Source organism: Falco biarmicus, chromosome 3 (genome assembly GCF_023638135.1).
Source record: "Falco biarmicus isolate bFalBia1 chromosome 3, bFalBia1.pri, whole genome shotgun sequence".
In the NCBI taxonomy this organism is placed as follows: Eukaryota; Metazoa; Chordata; class Aves; order Falconiformes; family Falconidae; genus Falco; species Falco biarmicus.
Window position 1 is genome coordinate 115,710,205 of NC_079290.1, and position 10,828 is coordinate 115,721,032.

Below are 10,828 nucleotides of genomic sequence, written 5' to 3' on the forward strand. Positions count from 1 at the left end.
GCTGAGCATGGCAGATGCTCCACAGGCTCATTGGAGCCCAGGGGAGCTGCTGGCAAAAAATGATTTGGTTTTGCTTCTTCACACGTCTTCGCAGGGCAGCTTGGGAGAAGGGGGGGAAAACCCAAAAGCCAGCTGCTGGTTACGTTATTTTGAGCACCAGTGCAGTGGGGAAGGCTTTTACTGCTGCCCTTCCTCATGCATTTATCAATGGTCCCTCAGGGATCAGCACCAGCGAGAGACCATTGCTCCCTGGGCTTCCATCATCCCTTCTTCCAACACCTAGCATCCTGCCTTGGCCTCAGACTGAATGGAAACAATCCTTCACCCTCCTCAGATCTCCTCTTCCCTGGGGACACCTCCAACAGCAGGCTGCATTTTGTCTCAGCCTTATAAAAAATAACCCAAACAAATAAACAAACAAAACCCCACCAAACCAAAAAGCTACGCTACTGAGGTGGTGGTCCCTTGATCTTATTATGCATGGCTGCAGGACCAAAAAGTTTAGATAGCTCTGCTTTCTTAAGAGGATTTGGGGGCATCAAGAGGGATAATAAAATCAACAGCTGAGAACAAACCAGAGGGATAATAAAATAGACAGTTCTGAACAGACCAAAAGGCTATGCCTAGCTTTTCATTTCATACAGCAGTGATAGAAAAGTTGAAGGCTTATCTTTTAATTAGGTTAAATTAAGAAATCTTTTTGTTTTGCTTTGTATTTAGCATAACATTGTCTTGAAGGTAAATGCTTAGAAATTAAAGATTTTCTAAATTAGGTTAAATTAAGATATGCTTCTTAAAGAAGACAAAGCATTGTCTTCAAGGTAAATGTTTAATTACATTTTTAAAACAATTTAGCTTGTGTAATAATAGGACAGAGCGCTCAGTCTCTGCTTGTGACTGCAGTTCCAGACATAAGGCAAATAAATTGAGAAATTGGTGTTGAAGGAGTTAGGAGGCAGTGTAATTACTGGAAAGATGGGGGTCCTGCTGCATTATCATTCTTGTTTTTAGCAGGACTGCAAGAAATAATTTTGAGAAAATTACTTTTTTTATGGCTATAAGAAAAATAGAATTTAATATCTACCTTTCTGTGAGGAATAAAACTACTGAGTGATAGATAATACTCAAGGCAAAAGAGTTTGGCAAGATAATTACACTCAAGCCTCTGGCCTATCTTTTAAAGCAGGCTTGGGTTTTTTTCCCCTCTCGCTGTAGAAGATGTTCCCATTCTGGCTGCCGGAGTGGCCGGGATGTCTCCCCCTGTGCTGGAGCACACTCCAGTTCTTAGCCAGAAAGCCCTCTCCAACTCCCAGAACCACTCAAACCTGTGATTTTTAGGCATCACAGCAATGAGAGGACAGAGCAGGCAGATGGAGGAAAGTCTCTGTATTACTGGCAGATGGTTGCAGGGTTAACATAGTTTTGCAAAAGAGAAAAAGAAAAGACCAGAAAAGAAAACCAATCCAATCGCCTTGCTTCACTGAAGTGCAAAGGGACAGCACATTTAAATGCATCCTTAAAACAGGGCAGCCTCAGCCTGTAAACCAGATGCCTAAACTTTGTTGATAGCTACTACAAAGTATAGATAGTGACAACAAAACCTGGTGAAAATGCCAGCTTTAAAAACGAAGGAATCCTTTACCTCTAAAAGAACAAGCAGAGCAGCTGACAGAACAAGGTGCCATCTTTCAGCGCATAGTTAAAAGATTTCTGACACTTTACCGCGTGGAGCCTAATTTGTTGCTCGGCTTTCTGAAGCCTGATCTTATGAGCTGCTGAGTTCCCCGCCAGGAAGGGAGGGCTCATGCTGTGTGAGATGGCTGCTGGCTGTTCCCACCCTGGCCTCTTCCTCACGTGTGGCCCAGCAGGGAGCATTTTGGGGAGGACAAAGCTTCTTCTGCAGCATCTTTCCTCTCGGTACAGCCCCAAGGCTGCTTTTCCTCACCTGCAAGCAGCGAGGTCTCATTTCTGTTTAAAGGCTTAGATGCATGTAGGCTGTCAGGCCCACTGCAGCTACCCTCGTTTTATCTGGTTGTGATCAGATAAGGGGAGATCCATATGTTTAAACCGGCTGATACATTATGCAAACAACAACCCTAAACTTTCTCAAAGCAGGGCTCATCTACACGAGGTGAGAACGAGTGAAACAATCCCTGATGGCCTGTAATGACTCAGGACAGAAGAAATCTGTCTGATATTGATTATTTTAAGGCTTAGAAATACAAGCAGAGGACATGAGGCTCCTGAGAAGCCTAGATAATTAGGAACTTTGTTATCTGCTATGTGAAAGTAGATTGCAGTTTCACAGTGTATATAGTAGCTTGCTTTTAACCTAGCAGAGTGTGCTGTTGCCTTGTGTTACTTAAGGAGCAAAGAGTGAAAAGCATGATTGCTGATGGATCACCGGGATTGTTTTAGTAGGAGGTATTCTGCAGTTCAACAAGGCCCTGCATGTGGGCTGGGGCAATCCCAAGTACAAATACAGGTTTTCAATCTATTCTCTGCCCAACAGCTCCGAGGAGAAGGACTTGGGGGTGATGGTTGATGAGAAGCTCCATGTGGCCCAGCAATGTGTGCTTGTAGCCCAGAAAGTCAGCTGTACCCTGGGCTGCATCAAAAGCAGCATGGCTGGCAGGTCAAGGGAGGTGATTCAGCCCCTCAGCTCTGGGGCATAAGGACACAGCCCCGTTGGAGCAAGTCTGGAGGAGGCCACAAAGGTGCTCAGAGGGCTGGAGCACCGCTCCTGTGCGAACAGGACATGTTTAAGGCATGGATCTTTAGAGCAGCCCTCCTACTCTTCCAAATTTATCAGCATATATTGACCATCTTGTGCAGCCAAGGAGGAGGTTTTCAGGCTATAAATTACAAGAACAGATAAACCAGTCATGGATTTTGCCCTGATTTCATTTGGTATGTGCTCTGCAAGCATCCAATTTTCATGTGATAATTTTCATGTGTTAAACCTGTAAAGCAAGTGGCTACTAAGTCTCCTTGTCTCTTTACCAGTCAAGAATGAACGGCTGATGTAGAGAAGGCAGCTACTCTCATCCTGCCTGTGAAGCCACTGAAATGCTTGTAGCAGCTACAGCCAAATTCACACCACAGAAAACAACATAGCTAGACCCCAAACCTCTGAACTGAGACACACCACCACGCACTGATCTGCAGGTTTGACTGCTTTTAACTCCACGTTCATACATACGAGATATTAATTATCTGAATTAAGACTCCCATTCAGGGATGCAGAGGAGCCTTGCTGAGAATCCAAATGCCAGCTCTCTGCTAGCAGGAGAGAGACATTTGCACAATGTAAAACCCACCACCACATAAGCCAGACTTATGTATTCTAAGAAAAAGGGGAAAAGCCATTCACATCTGAGATAACAATCTGTTCTATGTCCCTTAAACCAGAACTGGGTAGGAATGAGCTTTCACAAGAGGAGAAATCTTGCTTAATTATGGTAGAGGCTTACATCTCAATGATCTTACCTCTTCTGTGCTAGGGAAAATATAAACCAAGATGAAAAATAGTGCAAAAGTAGAAACACAGCATAAGGTACACAGAGGAAAAAGCAGAAACAGTTCTAGTTCGTTACTTTCTTGTAACACCAGGTGACTAATATCACAGGCTGCACAGGCTTTTCTTCTTCATTAAAATCTGCATCATTGTCATGACTGTATTCCATTTTCCCCTACTTAAGTAAGATAAGGGCCACAAGAATGTAATGAATTTGCTGTTGTGAATGTGAAGCAACATCTTAATTTAGATGGCTTTGGAAATAAGGTCCCAAGTGGAAAATGTCTAAGAATAATTTTCAGAAAAAGAGTTGACTTGTCAGAAAATGCAGTTCAGGCTAACCAGGACTGCAGACAAATTGGTTATGAACTGGTGAGTAGTTTTGTGTAAGAAAAGGGAAACAAAAATGGCTTTCAACAAACAGAAGCATTAAGAACACCCAACAATTTTAAACCAAAATTAAACATTTGATTTGGATGAAAAAAAGTATCTGGAGTCAACCCAAAAAGCAGTTTGTATAAGATGCGGTGGCCCCAATGGCATCCTGGGGAATGAATTTCCCTCGACAGTCTATAGTATTTTTTTTTACCTGGAGTTGTTTGGAGCAGGAAGATCTCCCCTCCTTTCCAGGTAAAATTTGGCTATTCAGTTTCCTAACAAGTCTGCAGTCATCAAACTACTTGGAAAGACACCAGGAGGTGACAGTCTCATCTTATCTTGGTGGGGACCAAGTGCAGCTCAAAAATGTGCCAGGGGACCCTATTTGACAAAACAGAGGAATTTTCCAGCCACAGAAGAAGCCAACCAGAATGATGCCTTTAGAAACTGCCAGGCTTCTTGGTAGTCACTGAAGTCTGGTTAAAGGAAAATAATCTCCCCAAGGGTTAATTTTCATTTATTTGACAATCATCTGTGTAGTCCCTTGTCAAGTCTCAAATCCAGAGACATTCTCATATGTCTGCAGCAGTCTCTGCTTCCCCCCAGATGTGATAATCTCTGCTCTCCATGAAGCATTGGGCTAGGTTCGCTCCAAGAACATTGAAACAAATGCATATTTCACAAAAAATCTTCTTTCATCATATAAATATATCCTGCTGCTGCTTTTTAGAGAGTGGATTTCAAGGCCAGGAAATAATGACCAACATCTTCAAATGCTGGGAAGATTAATCATCATGTGGGAGCATGGGAGGAAAAGCCTTTCTGTTCATCCTATTCATTGTCCACAGACCAGAAGAAAGGAAAAAAAAAAAAATTCTTTTCATTCTGCTCGGTGTTTTGGGCAAAGACGAAACACAGTCACACATTTTCATTACCTGCCTCAGAGCTCTCGCTGTTTACGTCAGCCCCACGAGCAATGGTTTACCTCGGACCCGCTGCCCGAATTGTCACTTCTGTTAATAATTATGCCATGGGGTTAGGGATTTCAGCAGTTTTCAGCTCTGGTGCTGAAACTGAAGAGGCTCATGCCCAAAGGGTATAGTTTTAGATGAGTATTAGTATGTGAATTCTTCTGGGCTAATGGATAAGTGCTCCAATAATTTAGGACGGTGATCTCCAATTTGTGGTTAGCAGACCCTTGGGGTTAATACACTGCTCTGTAGCAATCTATAAAAAAATACTGGAAAAAAACAAGTTCATTTAAACCATATGGAAATCTAGACAGAGGACATTTGTTTTTAGGAGACCACAAGTCAAAGACTAAAACCTGCTGGTTTATGGAGGGTGCAAAAATACTTATCAAAATAGCTGTTACAGGACAAGCAGCCTTGGTTTTTTTTCAGCAAGAGACAGCAGTGTAAGAAACCTTTGGGTCGGATTATTAACTGCAATTATTAGACTTAATGGCAAGTGATAACTCCACTAGCTTGGAGGTCCTCTGGCCATTTTTCTACAGATAGGTTAAGTTACTGTCCAACATTGCTGCCTTTAGATTGGATTCTCTCTGACACTGTTTAGGAAATCCTTGATAAACTCATTGGATCAAACCATCAACCCCTCTCAATTATTTTCCTGTGCTACTAAAGTGATGTAGAGGGACCCTGAATCTGCTGCAGAGACACTCCCCTGCACATGGTAAATGAGAACCCTGCACCATTACAGAACAAGCATCTTCTGAACGCAAACAGATCCATCTTGCAGAGGGGAAAAATGTTTTCCTACTTCTCTTGGTGCCAAGCTCATCTCCCTTAAACTTTAATGCTTTTGAACTAGGCCATTACGAGCCAGGCCAAGAGAAATAAAGACACCTTAGAGCATTTGAATAGGGTAACGTAAATATTTCCATTATAGGGAAAAAGAAGCACTTCCAAAGAGTTAAAAGTCATTTAAACTATGTGCTGCAATGAAAATTCCAGCTTACGGCGCGATATATTGGCCATCCCCAGGTGACCACTAAGGCTCTGTTAAAATCATTTGTCAACTGTACAGTAACTTACGCTGGAGGGTAAAGTAGGTCAGTAGATGCCCTTTGGGCAATTATATTAAGATTAATACACAAGTTCCAGAGTATTTTATTGGCACTACTTGGATATTCCCAGCCTCTTTCTGCAGTGATCTGAACCTGCCATGTTATTGACTGGGATAAATACCTCACATGTTTTGCGTGGATCCTGGTGCCTGGCAGGTGGAGTCCCTCCCCAGGGACTTTCAAGGTAAGCAGAATTTAAACCTCTTTCAAAGAGGTCAATAGTGCGTAGGAAAAAAGAAAAAAAAAAAAAAAAGAGATAAGGTTAACGGGGCAGATGTTCCAGCAGCTAAATATATTTCTATTCCCTGTAGAGAGGAGTAAAAGTTGTTGAAGCGCTTTGCTATGCATTGCTTTGCCAAATTATAGAATTACCCTTTTCCCTGTCCAGACATTAACCAATACAGGAAAATAGAGACACTGTGGAGTTCACATTTCCAGAGTGGGAGTTCCTGTGTCAGATCATTAGTATCCAGACAAGAAATACGACTTAAGATTTTAAATTATCATGGGAAGTCATAAGCTAAAGCCATAAAAGAAGAATAATCTGCACTTTGCAGACATGCTGGTGTCACAGTCCTATTTTGCAGGTTATTTTTTTCCCCCTGAAAAGCAGGGCTGTCACTTTTTTTAAAAAAACCCAACTTTTCCCCTGAATGCCAATATCCTCCTGTAAGGCCAAATCCACCTCAGCCAGTTGCCTTCTTTCTGCTGTGCACTGCACCATGCTCCCTGCTAAATACTGGAGTATGAGGAGGGCCCAGCATAGCCCAGAATAACTTTTAAGTCACCTTCAGGGTGACATTCATCTGTCCCAACCTGAGAAACAGGTCACTCCTCACATGGCTCAGATGAATCACTGTCTACACTATATTTATACGTGAGCCTGGGGAGGTCTATACCAAACTGTCGACATTTTGCCAGCGTAAGTCTGGTGAACAGAGATGTCCCATCTAAGTCATGGCATATGCAGGCAAAACACATCCTCTGACACAGACACAGCTTGTAGATACCTCATCATCCCCACATCAGCACTGGAGAGGCGATTGCATTCTGCTGACAGAGGAGCTCCCTTTCCCAGTACCAACTGGCTCCTTACTGCAGGGCTTCACCGGTGGAAGTGTGCCAGCAAAGGCTGTGCCGTACGAAGGAGCCTGCTGCGGACTGGTGGGAGACTGGGGTTTGACCCTCCGTGTTGCTACGGAATTCAGAAGAGTCTTCCTCAGTTGCCTTTCAATTTTTCCTAGGTCAGTACAAAATAAAACAATTCTATGGTGCTGAAGCCCTGTGAAACAGGAAAATGCCTTTCTCATCTGATGTCTCTGGGTGGTACCAGCCCAGACTCACCATCCCATCGTTCCCCACCTGTCACCTAAGAGTTCCCATGGAATGAGAAATCTAATTGACCCATAGATCCAATTACAACTCAGGAGGCATTGGTCTTTCCTTTTCTACCTTAAGCTTGCACGTAGGGCAATGCCCAATTACCCCAAAGAACAAGAAAAATCTTCCTTGGATCCTCACCCAGACCAAACAGATCCCCTTCGAGGACCCTAACAAACCTCGTATAGGTTGGTGCTTTCTCCCTCTCCCAACACATATGTCTGTGTGAGCGAGTGTGCTCACTCCGCAGCTGGCAGCAGTGCCCAAAAGAGAGTGGGAAAAAAGCATTTGTATTTCTGTGCCTCAAGCTGTTGTATATTAGCACGCATTTCTAAATACAGGTCTCCTATGGGCTGCACCAGCCATGCACACTGCATACAGATTAAAAGGCTCTGACCAGGTGGCCAGGCTGTAAAATAGGAAATGAGAACTGCAGAAAATAACAAAATAAGGGATTATAAAAATACCTTGCAGGTATCAGAAGCGCAAGGGAGTGGGGAAATGAAGTTATGGGGGAAGGGCAAGTTAAGGAAATTAATGTTTCAGAGCAGCGTCCTCCTGTCCCAGCTTCAGGAAGGACCAAACGCCAAAGATTTTTTGGTCAAGACATGAAATGCATGACCTGTGGGGACACAGTGTCTTCTAGCCTGGCTGATGGGTTTCTGATGGAGAGCTGCAATACTGACAGTCTTCATGCTGCTGATATTCTCCCAGGTTTTGTAGCTCTTTGAAGCCAGAGAGGTGCAGGATAGGCTGAGCTTCCTTGGAGCAGAAGCCCACAGACTGTAACTACTGAATGGGGTATGGAGTTAATCAACATAGCCAGTGCTGAGGCCACGTACTTTCAAGAAGCTTTGTAGGAGTTAGCTAGCACCGTAGGGAGGTTGTAATTGCTCATTTTCTAGCTGGTTGGTAGGGGAAAAGCAATGTCACCTACGCTGATCTTGGAACGTTGTTGCTTGGTGTCTGCTTCAATTTGTCAGGTGTTTTTTCCAGCCATCGCTCTGACACAAGCCACCGAGTCCGTGATGGCTCTCAAGGGCAGCCCGTGGGCTGTGTGGTGCGGAGGAGGGCAGACGGACACGTGCACCCTGCTCACCGGGGCTCCTCGCCTGCGGGATGGATGGAGCAGCGGCATCCAGTAGCATCTCAAATCAGGGCCAGGAAGAAGCCTGCAGAAACCAGGGAAGCCTGTCTGTATTTGCCAAAGGCAAATTCACCTCAACCTTTAATACTTTGGTAATGACCTGTTTCCAGAGCTCTTCCCCCAACTTGCTTGGGGCTCTTCCCATTTAAGCTGAGAAAATCCTCCTAGTGTTGGCATCAGCTCTGACAGATAAAAGGAGGAGGAATTTCAGCCCTCAAATAGTCATTGCCAAGAGTCATCCTAGAGACAAGAAGAAAAATCCTGGGACAGATGATCAAATGGTTGATTGCAGAATGCTGCTTTACATGGAAGCTTTACCATGCTCCTCTTGAACTAGTTGCCCACCTTTTTGCACCTGGTGGATCAAACTTTTGAGGAGAGGGAATACAGTATTGTGTCAGGGCTGGGAAGGTCTTTCAGATATAAGAAATTCTTGTCTTTCCTCCCCCAAGTTTGAAGACTGCGTGTGGTTTTAGAGAGATCTGGTAATTCAGATGGTAGTTTAAAGTCCAGCACAGATGTTACTAAGTGACATCTTTAAAGCATGTGTTGCTGTATAAAATCAGACTACATGCTGATAATGGTTTCCCCTGGCTTTACAATCTATTGCACTTATTCTCACCACACAGCCAGAAACCACCTTTCCAGCTATTGCATTATGTTATCACTTCAGCGCCTTCCTGAAATGGCCTTAGTAGGTCCCAAATCAGATAAAGCCCGAGCTCATCAGGGTAGCCAGTGCTTAAAGGAGGCTTTATCACTCCCTGCTTCAAACTTTGCAGCCACAGCAAGAGACACGAGGCAGGTTAGGATTAGGCTCACCTTGCTCTAGACTGAACATTTCCCAGATTCCAGCTACAAATCTCCCAGCTCCATCACTCCTGGCTCAGCATGTGGTTCAAACCAAGGGTTTGAGAGGGGTTAGTCACTCGGAAGAGACTGATTCAATGACATTTAACTAAAGCTGGTAGGAACAGCATGAGGGAGGAAGTGTTGACAATACAAGGGCAGGACCAGCCTGCACCCCCTCTGAGTAAAATGAGGGGATCATCTTGCAGCCATCAGACCTGGTCTGCTGATCATGGACCAAAGAGGGGCTGACAAGTGGGATTATATTGTCAGCTGGGATGCAGTGGCACTGTGGGGACAGACAAAGGACCCCCAGCACTGAAGAGTCTGTTCCCGGCTCTCAGGAAAGTCACATCACAGACTCTTCTTCGTTATCACAAAGAGACCAGCTGCTCCACAGGCATCCCATAAATCACATCTTGTTGCAAAACACACGGGTGGGCGCTCTCAAAAGCTCTGCGGTGCTCTGGGCCAGCCCAGAGCCGGTATCACACAGCCGTGGCAGTCACAGGCATCAGGCAGTGGCATCCAGAACTCCCCATGGGCTTTTGGTTAGCCAGATGAAACCCAAACGTCTCATCTCCGGAATTTTGCTCTGAGGAAGCAATACTTTTAAACTTGTTTGCAGCTGTCTCTCTCATCTGCTACTGCTGTGTCAGGTAGGAAATAAAGAGATGTAATTTCAAGCTCAGCAGTATTGCACCTCCTTATGCAATCTGGTTAACGAGACGAGGGAACACTTGTAACTGAAAAGATCCACTCCAGCCTGTGCTGGCTCTATCTTACCCCGGCCTCGGGAGACCACGCTCTCATTTTGAGGCCATAAAAAGCAGAAATGGAAAGGCACAGAGCATCAAGGGCAGGAGGAAGCACCTATGAAATATAACTAGCATGCTAGGCAAGTTTCTCCTGTCATAGTTATAAAATGACTTGTATGCCATCTAAAGTCCTTGAATAAATTCACCAGAAGCTTTTCCCCTTCTCCCATCACATTCCACAGACTGAGGTCAGGTTAGCTCAATATATAAATGGGAGATCATGAAGGAGCAAGTAACCCAGATACCGACAGTCTTCCCCCAGAGTTTAGCCTTGACTCACACACCACCAGCCATCCCCTGGATCACAATGTCTTAACCAACACGAAAAAACAAATTCCACCTTCTTGTCACCCTTAAAAGCAAAGGTCTTCCCCTCCCAGCACCAACTGTTTTCAGGCACTTACAATCACATTTTGCTAATGAGCTCCTACCTGCTGCGCAGCCCTAAAACACTTACGGATGCACCAAAACCCCCAACATAAACACTGAGGATCCAATCCAGCCCAATTTAAGAAGCTGATGCCAAGCAGAGCAGCACAGACCCATCCCCCTAGCCCACAGACATCCCACTGGATGACAAATACTCCCAGGTACCTGGGGCTGTGGCTTCTGGGATTTATTTAATTACTCTGAGAGTCAAGAGGGTGGGT